Genomic DNA, 13,776 nt, shown 5'->3' with positions numbered 1-13,776 from the left:
GGAAGGAAGGAAGGAAGGAAGGAAGGAAGGAAGGAAAGAAGGAAGGAAGGAAGAAAGGAAGAAAGAAGAACAAGAACGCTGATGTAGTTGCTTCCTTCCCGGAGCCATGAGACAATCCAGGGCAGAGAGCCCTCCACCGCCTCTTCAACAACCTTACCAGCCAACACCTGCAGCAGGGGGCAGCCTCCGCCAGAGGGCAGAAGGAAGAAAGCCACCCACTGGTGGAGAAAGAAACTGTCCCAAATCACACTGATGTAAAGTTTGACTATTGCCAGTAACTTTTGTGGACCAACAGACAGATTTGCAACCTTGTGTAGATTTTATTTTATTTTATTTATTTAATTTAAAATATATATATTTTATTGATTTTTTTACAGAGAGGAAGGGAGAAGGATAGAGAGCTAGAAACATCAATGAGAGAGAAACATCGACCAGCTGCCTCCTGCACACCCCCTACCAGGGATGTGCCTGCAACCAATGTACATGCCCTTGACTGGAATCGAACCTGGGACCCACACTATCTACTGAGCCAAACCGGTTCCGGCTAGATTTTAATTTTATTATTATTTAATTACACAAATAATATACTCTCAGGGAAAAAAAAAAGTTAAATTTTCCATCTGACTATGCACTTGTATTCAGAATATATAAAGAGCTCTTACACCTCAATAAGAAAGAGACAGATAACCCAACCTTTAAATGGCAAAGTAAGATAATATCAACAAAAATGTCAGAATAGGGAACTCTGGGGGTCAGTCTCTCCCCAGAAACATCTGGCAAAAATGGCCAAAATCCACCTTGCTAGAACTCTGGGAGATAGTGAAAGATTTATAGCAACCAAGTGAATGCTTATCCAGGAGAAAACCAACTCAAATAGGGTAAGAGATTTCTGTGGCATCTTAACCTACCTAGCCCAACCTCCTCCCCAGCACAGAGGTGGTCTTGTAGACAGCAGCCCACATTTCTGGTGGGGGTGCCTGTTTCTGGAGGGACCAGAGCCGGCTGGCTTTGTTCTCAAGGAAGTGTGCTTGTCTGTTTTGACTGGTTGCACTTTCCCCCAAAGGTCTGACCAAAGGGGCTTCCCTTTGTTTCTCTTATCTTGGAACTCTTTCAGGGCAGAGCAGTTACGCCAAACATAAAACGTTGTTTTTAAAACATAACCCCTCCCCCAAAACACTGAAAGATGAAAGAACAAGTAAAAATAATCTTTGGGATAAACAACAGATACATGGAAAGATTCAAAAGAAAAGTTGGGAGTGAGATTTGGGGGAATCTTTAAAAAGTTCCCATTTGTGCCAAAACCGGTTTGGCTCAGTGGATAGAGCGACAGCCTGCGGACTGAAAGGTCTCAGGTTTGATTCCAGTTGAGGGCATGTACATTGGTTGCGGGCACATCACCGAAGGAGGCAGCTGGTCGATGTTTCTAACTCTCTCTCTCCTTATCTCTCTGTAAAAAATCAATAAAATATATTTTAAAATAAAAAAAATAAAAAGTTCCCATTTGTACTGGGGAATAGAAAGCCATGCCGGTGCTCAGGGCAAGATGCTTGCTCACAAAAACCCTGAAAAGACCCTAAATTCTCACCTCTGGTGTCTTTTAGGCTCAGTAAAAGCAGGAAGTGAGGCTAAGGCGGAACTATAAATGGCCTGACTAAGCATAGAAGGAGTGACCCCACACAGACAATCTGTAGAAACCTTGGGAATTTTTTTTTTCCTTTTTCTTGTCCTCCTTCCAACTCTACCCCTCCTCCTCCTCCTTCTTCTTCCCTTTTCTTTCTCTCCTTATTTCTTTTCTTTTTTTTTTTTTTCTTAAGTTGTTGTTGCTGCTGCTGCTGCTGTTTTTTGCCCCAGGAATTTAAGGAATTATGTCAGGTCACTGGCTCACCACTAAGATTAGAATGGAGACTTCAGTAACCACAAAGAATACCATCTTTGCAAAAGTTGTCTAGAAAGGTAACTAAGCAAACAGATGGCTCCATCCCAAAACAAACGACAATTCATATCCTGGAGAGGAGGGTGGATCTGGTTTTTAGAGTCACTGCATCACCATAATCAAAATATCAGAGCACTAAGGGGAAGGATGGAGATTTAAGAGACCAACACAATAAAGAATACCATCTTTAAAAACAGTACTCCAATTTTCCAACAGAAAAAGTATAAGATAAGCAAATAAACAAGAAAATATGGCTCATTCATAGGGAAAACATTGTATTTAACAGGAACTATCCCTGAGGAAGCAAGGACATTAAATTCACTAGGCAGCCGAAGCTAGTTTGGCTCAGTGGTAGAGCATCTGTCTGCAGACTGAAAGGTCCCAGGTTTGATTCCAGTCAAGGGCATGTACCTTGGTTGGGGGCACATCCCCGGTAGGGGGTGTGCAAGAGGCAGCTGGTCAATGTTTCTCTCTCATGAACGTTTCTAGCTCTCTATCTCTCTCCCTTTCTCTCTGTTAAAAATCAATAAAATATATTTTAAAAAAATTCACTAGGCAAAGACTTTATTTATTTATTTATTTAATATATTTTATTGATTTTGTACAGAGAGGAAGGGAGAGAGATAGAAAGTTAGAAACACCGATGAGAGAGAGTCATCGATCAGCTGCCTCTTGCACACCCCCTACTGGGGATATGCCTGCAACCAAGGCATACGCCCTTGACCGGAATCGAACCCAGGACCTCTCAGTCCCCAAGCTGATGCTCTATCCACTGAGCCAAACCGATTTCGGCTAGGCAAAGACTTTAATTCAGCTATTTTACATATGCTCAGGAAACTAAAGAAAATGATGTCTCGGTGAATAGAAAATATCAATAGAAGGAGAGCAATTATTTTTAAAAATAGAAATTCTAAAGCTGAAAAGTACAATAACAAATTAAAAATCCACTAGAGGGCAGATTTGAGCAGGCACAAGAAAGAATCTCATCCAACTTAAAGATAGGTCAAATTATCAAGTCTGAGGAGCAGAAAGAAAAAATAATGAAGGAAAATGAGTCTAATAAACTTGTGAGATACCATCAAGTATACAAATATATGCATAATGGGAGTCCAGAGCAAGAAGAGAGAAAAGGGCAGAAAGAATATTTGAAGAAATACTGCTCAAAAATTCCCCCAATCTTATGAAAGACATGATGAATCTATACATCCAAGAAACTCAAAAATTCCAAGGAGGAAGAACTCCAAGAGATCCACACCAAGACCTGTTACAATCAAACTGTCAAAAGCCAGACGCAGAGAGAGTCTTAAAAACAGCAAGAGAGAAGCAATTTGTTATGTACAATAGATCCTCAATGAAATTAAAAACAAATTCCTCATCAAGAACTTTAGAAGCCAGAAAGCAATAAGGTGACATGTTTAAAGTGCTGAAAGAAAAATAAAAAAGTGTCAACTAAGAATTCTATATCTGGCAACAACTATCCTTCAAAAATGTAAGAAAAATTAAAATATTTCCAGATATCTTAGCAAAAGCTAAGGGAATTCATTGCTAAAGAGAGTCATCCAGCCTGTTGGAGGTGATAAAAGGAGAAGACTCAGATGCTGCCCTGGACCTTGACATTCATATTTCAGTCACCCCAACCTCCTATCCCCACAGCTGTCAGACTTACAGGGCTCCTGGGAGCTGCAAGATCCTCAAGGCCCCTCACCATACACTCTTAAGTCCCAGAATCCTTAGGAGGGCCAGGTCCTGGGTGGGACATAGTGACATTAAGCAGAGACAGGCCCTGTGGAGGAGAGGCTAGGATCAGACCAAATGTCTAAGAGGTGGGAGGTGACAGGTACCCTCTTGTCCCACCTGCCTTCACCCACTGTGGCCCGCAAATACAGTTCTGAGGGGGCTCTTGAGTCATACCCTCCACCTCATGGGCGTCTTCCACCACCCTGGAGGAAGGGGAGCTGAGCTCACCCTTAGGCACCAGAATTACCCGGAACCTCTGCCTAAGGATCCCGTGGGACTCCCAAGAGCCTGTAAGAATCATCCCCAAGGCTCCAAGCTCAGTATATCCCTTAGAAGCCTCTCATGTTCTTGATCTTATTTTTTGTCCTGTCATCTGCCCGGTTAGGCAAACAGGGTAGTTGGGATTGCTTCCATTGTACAAATGGAGAAACAGAAGTTCTGCTCAGAGAGATGCTTGAATCACCCAGAATAATAATGGTTGAGCTGAAGGGGTATAAGTGGATGGGTGGGTGAGAGGAGTGAGAGGGATGGGGATATGGGATGAAGGGAAAATGGTGAGATGAAGTCAGGAGCAAACTCAAGCCCTGTAAGCATGACCCCAAGCTCAGAGGTTCTCTCCTCTGGGGTGGCAGTGGCGGGGGGAAACCTCCAAGGGTCTGGTTTGGGGGTGTCAGCCCTGCCTTAAGACAAACATTCTTGCACCGTTGGGCCCTGGTCACTCACAAGCCCAGAGGGGCCACATCCAGCATCGACAAGTTCTCTGTCCCTGGAGAGGGCTGGTCCCGAGTCCTCCTGCTAAGGCTGAGCTGGGATCACACAAACACAACAGGTGCTACAAGCCGAGCCTTTCCCCAGCCTTCAGCTCATGTGATCCTCATGCTGGAGCTCTGTGGGCCAAGCAAGGCACCAAAATCCAGCCATTTCAGGCTGGAAAAAGGAGACCCCAGGAAGGTAAGTCCACACTGGTGAGCAGCAGAATAGAGCTAGACCCAAGCTCTTCTGACTGCCCTCCAGCCTCAGGCTCTTCCTGCAGCATCACCATGGCCTTGGCTCCCAGGTCTCCCTCTCCTCCAGGGTCTCACAGGTTGAGGGGACTAAGCACAGGGTCAGAGCTCCCAAGAGGCAGAGCTTCCTCAAACAGCACCTGCAGCAGCTAAAGCGGAAAAGGGGTTCAATGGCGACTGAGAAAGGGATTGACCAAGAAACATCTTTCAAGATTTCCTGAGGATGGCCGGGACCGGTTTAGCTCAGTGGATGGAGCGTCGGCTTGGGGACTGAAGGGACCCGGGTTCGATTCCGGTCAAGGGCATGTACCTTGGTTGCGGGCATATCCCCAGTGGGGGGTGTGCAGGAGGCAGCTGATCGATGACTCTCTCTCATCGATGTTTCTAGCTCTCTGTCTCTCTCCCTTCCTCTCTGTACAAAATCAATAAAATATATATTAAAAAAAAAAAAAAAAAAAAAAAAAAAGATTTCCTGAGGATGGAGTCTGTGTTGCGCCCTGTGCTTGGTGTTGAGGAAACGGTGTCCAGGACAGAAAAAGGCCCACGCCTCACAGTTCACAGCAAGCTAAACAACTGCGCAGACATTCTCAGTGGGGCCTGTTGTTTGCTAAGGCGGGGCCCGTGAGGTTCTGAGGCAGCTATTTTGATTTGGGGCACTTTGATGAAGTCCCAAAAGAACCCAAGAACTTTCAAGTTTATTATCATTATTAGTATTATCAAGGACTGTGAAAATTAGACCTCCTTGGATATTTGATCTTTGCACACCACTCCTTCCTGTCCCTCACCCCATCGGCCCCAGCCTCCTACCTTCTCTGACCTATCAACAGCTGGATAAATTGACCCTGGCCAAACATGCTGTGAGGGCTCTACAGGGGCCTCAAGGAGGGATACCTAGTTCGGTTCTGGTGGGGAAAGGAAGGTTCGTAAAGGTGCCCTAGACCCACGGTTGGCTCTTCCACAAAATATTACCACGGCCTGGGAGAGTCTATTTTGAAGAAGTAGTATTAGAAGAAGTTTAAGTTTAAAAAATTTGGCTCTCAAATTTCAGTCGTCGTGCTGTTGCTATTTGGCTCTGTTGCCTAATGAGTTTGCCAACCACTGCCCTGAAGGAAGCAGCACCCCAGCCTCCCATACCTGTGGCTCCTCTGGGACTCACCTGAGGCACAAGCCGGGTGCCTCTGTTTCCCAACTCCAAAGCCGTGCCCAGTGTGTGCTAGACTCGTGCTAGCAGCTCCTCCGCTGCCTCCTGCAGGGGGACACAGGCACATCCTGGCCTGAGCAAAGGGCTCTGGGAGCACTCAGCACCCTGGGCTCCAGGGGCCTGAGGGCTCCCGCCCTGCTCCCATCGCCCTACCAGACCCCCTCCCTGAGCAGCACCAGAGCCCAGGACTCTGTCAAAGGTGACGCACGTTGTTCCTGTGGGCAGAGCTGGGGTCAGCAATGTTCCTCCCTTCTTCCCCTGCCCCACCCATAGTTTGTCCCCTCTCCACCTGTGTCTTCAGAGTTGGGGCTGAAGCAGGCGGATGCTGTTGGGCCCCTCCAGAAGGAGTGTGAGATGACAGGTCTCCTCAGGGCCTAAGAGAGGTAAACTTCATATCAACTTTCATGAGGGAAACTGCACTCCCAGGACTCCTGAGTCCTGCCCTCAACCTGTGCCTCAGTTTCCTTTCCTGAGATGGTCTAGCCCTCTCCCTCTCCTAAGAGGCTCCCCAAGCTGCACTACCTCTGATAATGAATGTGTGGATTCTCTCCCCTGCTCCACTTCCATCACCACGGTGAGCATGGCCTGTGGGTTGTCAGTGAGGGCTGCAGGGGCTGAACTGCCCTGGCCCCAGCCAGCCCCTGCGCTCACTGCCTCTCCGTACTCCATGGCTTCCATGCCTCTCCGATTCCCCTCAATAATTCATCTCTGATATGAGGATCTCTGGGTGAGGCCTCTAAATAATTACTTATCAAAGGATGTGACAGTCCCCTCTTTTCTGAGTTATAACACTGCATGGGATTCTTCGCTTTTCCTCTTACAAAAAGATGTTAACGTATCTAACTGTGTAGAGAATAATATAATGAACCACCAAGCCCCCAGCTTCAGAGATTATCAACTAATGACCAGTTTTATTCCTTCCCTCTCTTTCCCTTGCCATCCCCAAAATTCTCTATTAAACCATTACACCACCAAAGGATTCTTTGAAGCAAATCTCAGCATCTTATTATTTCATCCATAGCTTTTCAGTATATATTTATAGAAGGTCATCACCCCTTTAAAAACTAAAAGCTTTATTGAGGTATAATTCATATACCATACAATTCACCCATTTCAAGTATTAAAGTTTTTAGTATGTTTTCTGGTATATGTAATTGTCACCACAGTTAATTTTAGAACATTTCCATCACTTTATAAATAAATTTGGTTCCCTTTCCTATCACCTGCTTAATCGCCCTCCCCAACTTCACCCCCAATCATTAATCCTCTATCTCTATGGTTTGCCTATTCTGAACATGTCATATTAATGGAATCATACAATATGTGATCTTTCTGTGACTGACTTCTTTCACTTGGCATAAGGTTTTCATGGTTCCTCCACATTATAGCAGGTGTCTGCTTCTTTCCTTTATGGTGGCTGAAAAATGTTCCATGCAGGGATTGAATGACTTACGTTTTTTTAAAAATATATTTTATTTATTGAGTTTTTACAGAGAGGAAAGGAGAGGGATAGAGAGTCAGAAACATTGATGAGAGAGAAACATCGATCAGCCGCCTCCTGTACACCCCCTACTGGGGATGTGCCCGCAACCAAGGTACATGCCCCTGACCAGAATCGAACTCGGAACCCTTCAGTGCTCAGGATGACTCTCTATCCACTGAGCCAAACCGGTTTCAGTGGGATTGAATGACTTCTGTCACCAACTACCCAGAATTTGACCCCACTTCACAGCCAAGAGCTGTGTAGATATAATGTAAAAAAATAAGAGTATTATCAACTCATCATTATATTTTATGACCAAAATGTCTCTCACAGCAAGGCCAGTTGTGTTTGCAGTCTTTGTTCAGTCTTATCAGGCTCCAAAATCAAGAGTGGTTTCTGCAATAAAAGACTTCAGCCTTGCCGAAACCGGTTTGGCTCAGTGGTAGAGCATCGGTCTGTGGACTGAGAGGTCCCAGGTTGGATTCCGGTCAAGGGCATGTATATTGGTTGCGGGCACATCCCCGGTGGGGGGTGAGCAGGAGGCAGTTGGCCGATGTTTCTCTCTCATTGACGTTTCTAGCTCTCTAGATCTCTCCCTTCCTCTCTGTAAAAAATCAATAAAATATATATATTAAAAAAAAAAAAAAAAAGACTTCAGCCTTTCAGGCATCTGGCATAACCAAGCTAAGGAACAATATCATCTTTTGTTCTGAGCCTCTTTCAAAGGTTTAGTGCAATATTGGATTTCCCTCATTGCATAACCCACTTCTTTAGTCATTTACCCTCAGCTAACACTATTTCTCATTTTTTCCATTTTCACCCAAACTTTCCCATCTTTGGAAGAAACATAAGGTTTAGCTGGTCCAGGTTCCTGGCAACAATACTAGTCTAATAAGTGCCTCTCCCTCAGTGCACTCCCGCTCATAAAGAGCAGGGTTACGGCCTTAGCCTGTTTGGCTCAGTGAATAGAGCCTGGGCCTGTAAACCAAGGGGTCCCTGATTCGATTCAATTCTGGTCAAGGTCAGATACCTTGGTTGCAGTCTCCTTCCTGGTCAGGCCCTGGTCAGGGCTTGTGCAGGAGGCAACCAATCAATGTGTTTCTCTCTGTCTTTCCCTCTCTCTTCCACTCTCCCTAAAAATCAATGGGAAAATGTCCTCAGGAGAGGATTAGCGACAACAACTAAAAAGTAGGGTTACGGAGATGCAGAACTAACGGGCTATCCAGACCACTATCTAGGCCCGTGGTCGGCAAGCTGCGGCTCTTTGGCCCCTTGAGTGTGGCTCTTCCACAAAATACCACGGCCTGGGCAAGTCTGTTTTGAAGAAGTGGCGTTAGAAGAAGTTTAAGTTTAAAAATTTGGCTCTCAAAAGAAATTTCAATCGTTGTACTGTTGATATTTGGCTCTGCTGACTAATGAGTTTGCCAACCACTGATCTAGGCAACACAACAACATTCACTGTCAACTCCAATTTTGTCAGATGGGTTGAAAGCACACTCTATCTTATCTTGCTCTTAGGAATCTAGCTATATAAAAGCCTAAGAGAGCCTTACAACTGAATGACCATAATGACCAGTTGACCAGTCACTATGATACACACTGTCCACCAGGGGGTAGACACTCAACTCAGGAGCTGCCCCCTGGTGGTCAGTGTGCTCCCAGAAACAACCTCCATGGCCAACCGGCAGCCATTCCTTCCACACCTGGCCCGGTGACTATCGCTTCCTCTCCCAACCCTGCTTTGTCCTTTGGGCCTGGGCTGGGATGGGGAACTGGGAGTGGGTGGTGGCAGACACAACCCCTTTCCCAGGGTGGGCCAAGGGTCAGCTCCATTTTTGGGGCTGGTGGCTAACCTCCTGCATCCTGTTTCTCCTGCTGGCTGACCCTCTGCAAGACTGCTCTTACGTCACGCACCAGCTGCATGCTTGAGGGGCCCCTACACATCCGAGTAGGGAGGTTTGCACTACTCCCTCTGGATCAATAATTCACTAGAATAACTCACAGAACTCAGGATTGTCTCTATACCTACAATTTTACCATAGTAAAGGAAAACCATTTATTTGTATATATAAATCTGAAGAAGCCAAAGGCAGAGACCCGTGGGCTATCAGGGGCTACCATGAATAATTGGCTAAATTTATTATTATGTAGAAATGGACATTCAACATTTTGCTTATTTTTCTATTGGTGAACATTTGGGTTGACTCCAGCTTTTGGCTATTATGAATAAACTAGAGGCCCAGTGCACAAAATTCATGCACAGGTAGGATCCTTAGGCCTGCCTGGCAATCAGGCAGATAGGAGCCTTCTGGCTGCCACTGGGGCCTCCCTTCCTTCCACCTTGCCCCCTGGTAGTCAGGACATGTCATAGCAAGCGATAGAACTCCCAGTCTCCTGGTCAAACTCCTGAGGGGACAGTTAGGCTTTTATATACGTGTATATATAGATTTTGCTATGATTTTGCATGCAAGTTTTTGTGTGGACATATATTTTCATACCTAGGAGTGAAATTGCTAAGTCATTTGGTAATTATTTATATATATATAAATAAATATATATATATTTATATTTATATTTTTATATATATATATTTACTTTTCCATTTTATTTTATTTTATTTTATTTATTTATTTTTTATTTATTTATTTTTTAAATTTTTCAGATAGTAAATCAGTTACTTAGCATTTTCTCAAATCAATAATACCTCCACATGCCCAAGGATACACTTCACACAAAAGACATTTCCCAATAGATCAACCAACCTCATCCAGGCCCCACACAAGGCACTCACAGATCTACACCCCAGCGCTATACTAACTCAACATATCCAGATCTAAGCCTTCCTCATTTGATTCAGCAGACCCTCAAGTTCCCCCAAAAGTTTCCAGCCATGTCTGAGAGGCAGCCTTGGGGTGGAGGCAGGTGAGGGGCAAGCTGTTTCGGGCCTGGCTGCTCCGGGCCTGGCCTCTGTTGCTCTGATCCGCTCCACAACCAGCTGCTCCGGGTCTGGCCACTGCCGCTCCCGACCTGGCTGCTCTGGGTGTGGCTGCTGCTGCTCCGGGCCTGGCAGCACTCGGCCAGGCTGCTCTGGGCCCGGCTGCTCCGGGCCTGGCCACTCCCAGCCTGGTAGCTGCTGCTCTGAGCCTGGCAGCACCTGAACCGGCTGCTCCGGGCCTGGCCGCACCTGACCCGGCTGCTCTGGGCCCGGCTGCTCCAGGCCCGGCCACTCCGGGCCTGGCCGCTCCCAGCCTGGCAGCTGCTGATCCGGGCCTGGCCGCTCCCAACCTGGCAGCTGCTGCTCCGGGCCTGGCCGCTCCCGACCTGGCTGCTCCAAGTATGGTTACTGCTGCTCTGTGCCTGGCTGCTCCCAACCTGGCTGCTCTGGGCCCGGCTTCTTCTGGCCCAGCCACTCCGGGCCTGGGTGTTCCTGGACTGGCCACCCTGGGCTTGGCCGCCTTCGCCTCAGACCTGGCTGCCACTGCCCCAGGTCTGGCTGCTCCAGGCCTGGCTATTGCTGCTCTGGTTCTGGTTGCTGCTGCTCTGGGGCCTGGCTGTTGCTGCTCCAGGCCCGGCTGCCACTGCCTTGTGCCTGGCCACTCTAGGCCTGGCCGCCGCTGTTCCAACATTCTGTCCTTTTTTAAAAAACAAACAAACAAACAAAAACCACGCATTTATGTTGCAATGTTGGCTGGTGAGTTGAGTTCTGACTTAGTCTTCGATTTTTCAAGATCTTCTTTATATTCTTTCTTAAGTAATTTTACTATCTTTTGCTCTCACTTGATTTCTTCACATTGAAAACTTCTTTGGTTTCTTCCTCCTTGTCCTGGAAGCTCAGCAGGTTGGCCTGTGGCACCCCTTTGTTCTCCGCGGGCTCCTGCGCTGCTTCAGCCTGTTGCAGGGGTCGGCGCCGCCCAGAAAGCAGCCCCCGGCCTCGGCTCCGTGGCCCGCGCTCAGCAGTCGAAGGCCCGGGGGCACCCCCGCCCCCGGGGGCCCCATCAACCGGCTCCTTGCTGGCGCCCAGCTGGCCGGTGTCCCGTGTCCGGCAGGGGCTCCTGCTCCTCGTCGCGTTCCTCCAATCTGGAGCTTTCTTTCTCCTTCCCGCTAGGGGCGTCTAGCATCAGAGTCAACAGACTGTCCTCTGCGCGCAATGTGCGTGACTCTGGGGGCTCCGCTTTTCGCCACTCCCCTGGGATTCCGCCTCACAGCCCCGTCTCCCCCTGCCTGTGCCTGGGTCCCCAGGGTCTGGCCTAGAACTGGGGTTCAGAGCAGTCGAAACTGGTGCCCAGCACGGCCGGAGCTCCCGTTTCTTTCCCTCCAGGGCAATCCCGCATCAGAGTCAACATTCCTTCCCTTGCAAGCAATGTGCGTGACTCCGGGGGCTCGGCCTTTCGCCGCTCTCCCAGGACTCCACCTCACAGCCCCGTCTCCCTCTGCTTGAGCCTGGGTCCCCAGGGATTGGCCTAGGACTGGGGTTCAGAGCAGTCGGGATTGGGGTTCAGCACCGCTGGAGGTTTTGTTTCTTCCCGGCAGGGGAATCCAGCATCAGAATCAACATTCCGTCCTCTGCGCACAGCGTGTGCGGACTCCAGGGGGCCCTGCTTTTTGCCGCTCCCCTGGGATTCCGCCTCACAGCCCCGTCTCCCCCTACCCGAGCCTGGGTCCTCAGGGTCTGGCCCATAACTGGGGCTCAGCGCTGCCGGTTTGGGGTTTTAGCCCAGGCCGGGGTTTTATTTCCTTCCTGCTAGGGAACGCCAGGCAGCACCCAGCCCTCTCCTCCTCTCCGGCTGCGACCTCTCCGCGCGCATGCGTGCTGGCGTGCAGCATGTCTCCGTACCTTAGGATTTTTCAGCTCCTCTGATTTTCCTTCTGGTTTTCTCTTTCCTTCTTGTTGTAGAATTTTCAGTCAGTGGACTACCTGTAGCTCTGGGCAATGTCCACTCTACATTTTAGTTGTATTCCATTGAAATTGTTGTGTGCTGCTGCCGTTCGGTGTCTACCTGAGCAGCCATCTTGGATCCTCCCTGGTAATTCTATATTTAACGTTTTCTTTTTTTAAACTTATTTTAGAGAAAGGAAGAGAGAGAGCATTTATGTGAGAGAGACACATTGATTGGTTACCACCAACAGGTGCCCCTACAGAGGCTGGGAAGAATCTACAACCCAGGTAACATGCCCTTGGTTGAGAATCAAACCTGCAACCCCTCAGTCTGTGGCTCTAACCACTGAACAACACTGGCCAGGGCTGGATTTTTTTTAATTGATATGAAATTCACAATACATACAAGTAACCATTTTATTATTTTTTCATTTAAAAAAATATTATATATTTTATTGACTTTTTACAGAGAGAAATTGAGAGGGATAGAGTCAGAAACATCGATTAGCTGCCCGCACACGTCCCACTGGGGAGATGCCCATAACCAAGGTATGTGCCCCTGACCAGAATCGAACCTTCAGTCTGCAGGTTGATGCTCTGTCCACTGAGCCAAACCTGTCCCGGCACAAGTAGCCAAAGTGTATTATAGTCCAGTGACATTTAGTGTATTCAGAATGTTATGCAACTATCACTTCTCTCTAGTTTCAGAACTTTTCCGTTGCCCTCCAAAAATGGGTCATACTCATTAAGTAATCACTTCTCATTTCCTTGTCTCCCTTTCTTTCGCTATAGATTTGCCTGTTCTGGGTATACTATCTGAAAGAAATTGTACAATATGTGACTTTTATCATCAGGCTTCTTTCACTTAGCATTAATTTTTTGAGGTCTGTGAAAGTTATGGCATAAATCAACATATGCCCCTTTTGACTGAATAATATCACATTGTGTGTGTATACCACAATTTGTTTACCCATCATCTATTAATGGACATTTGGGTTTCTTCCACCTTTTAGTTATTATAAATAATGCTGTTACAAATATAAGTTTCTATGTGGACTTATATTTTTCTCTCTTTTTTTATTGTTAAGAGAGGGAAAGAAAGGAAGAGAGAGAGAGAGAGAGAGAGAGCGCGCGATTACTGTGAGTGAGAAACATCAATGTTGCCTCCCCGATGCACCCCGCCCAGGAATCGGACTCCAGCCTAAGTATATGCCCTGACCTGGGGAATCAAACCCGCAACCTTTTGGTATAGGGATGACATTTCAATCGATTGAGCCACCTGGCCAAGGCTATTTTTATTTTTCTTATTTTCGCTTCTCCATGTCAGGGGTGGGGAATGTCGAGCTCTCTGGGCCATATGAGGCCAGAGAAATCATCTGGCCCTGCTAAGGCATTAGGAGTGAGTTCATTAAATGCTTGACCAAATATAGCAGGCTAATGTTTAAGTTGATAATTTTGTATGGTCCGTGAATAATGTTATGAATATCCAAATGGCCCTTGGCAGAAAAAAGATTTCCCACCTCTTCTCTAGGTGAACATATG

Source organism: Pipistrellus kuhlii, unplaced genomic scaffold, assembly GCF_014108245.1.
Source record: "Pipistrellus kuhlii isolate mPipKuh1 unplaced genomic scaffold, mPipKuh1.p scaffold_m20_p_8, whole genome shotgun sequence".
NCBI classification, from domain to species: Eukaryota; Metazoa; Chordata; class Mammalia; order Chiroptera; family Vespertilionidae; genus Pipistrellus; species Pipistrellus kuhlii.
Note: the sequence above shows the minus strand (reverse complement) of the source record.